The sequence below is a fragment of the Schistocerca cancellata genome, chromosome 5, assembly GCF_023864275.1.
Source record: "Schistocerca cancellata isolate TAMUIC-IGC-003103 chromosome 5, iqSchCanc2.1, whole genome shotgun sequence".
Classification (NCBI taxonomy): Eukaryota; Metazoa; Arthropoda; class Insecta; order Orthoptera; family Acrididae; genus Schistocerca; species Schistocerca cancellata.
Genome location: NC_064630.1, coordinates 129,553,144 through 129,553,951, shown reverse-complemented (window position 1 = coordinate 129,553,951; position 808 = coordinate 129,553,144).

The window sequence follows — 808 nt, the reverse complement described above, 5'->3', positions numbered from 1 at the left end:
TTTCCACCTGGCGCCTCAGTTGGACCAGCGTTCGTGCTGGACGTGCAGACCGCGTGAGACGACGCTTCATCCAGTCCCAAACATGCTCAATGGGGGACAGATCCGGAGATCTTGCTGGCCAGGGTAGTTGACTTACACCTTCTAGAGCACGTTGGGTGGCACGGGATACATGCGGACGTGCATTGTCCTGTTGGAACAGCAAGTTCCCTTGCCGGTCTAGGAATGGTAGAACGATGGGGTCGATGACGGTTTGGATGTACCGTGCACTATTCAGTGTCCCCTCGACGATCACCAGTGGTGTACGGCCAGTGTAGGAGATCGCTCCCCACACCATGATGCCGGGTGTTGGCCCTGTGTGCCTCGGTCGTATGCAGTCCTGATTGTGGCGCTCACCTGCACGGCGCCAAACACGCATACAACCATCATTGGCACCAAGGCAGAAGCGACTCTCATCGCTAAGACAACACGTCTCCATTCGTCCCTCCATTCACGCCTGTCGCGACACCACTGGAGGCGGGCTGCACGATGTTGGGGCGTGAGCGGAAGATGGCCTAACGGTGTGCGGGACCGTAGCCCAGCTTCATGGAGACGGTTGCGAATGGTCCTCGCCGATACCCCAGGAGCAACAGTGTCCCTAAATTGCTGGGAAGTGGCGGTGCGGTCCCCTACGGCACTGCGTAGGACCCTACGGACTTGGCGTGCATCCGTGCGTCGCTGCGGTCCGGTCCCAGGTCGACGGGCACGTGCACCTTCCGCCGACCACTGGCGACAACATCGATGTACTGTGGAGACCTCACGCCCCACGTGT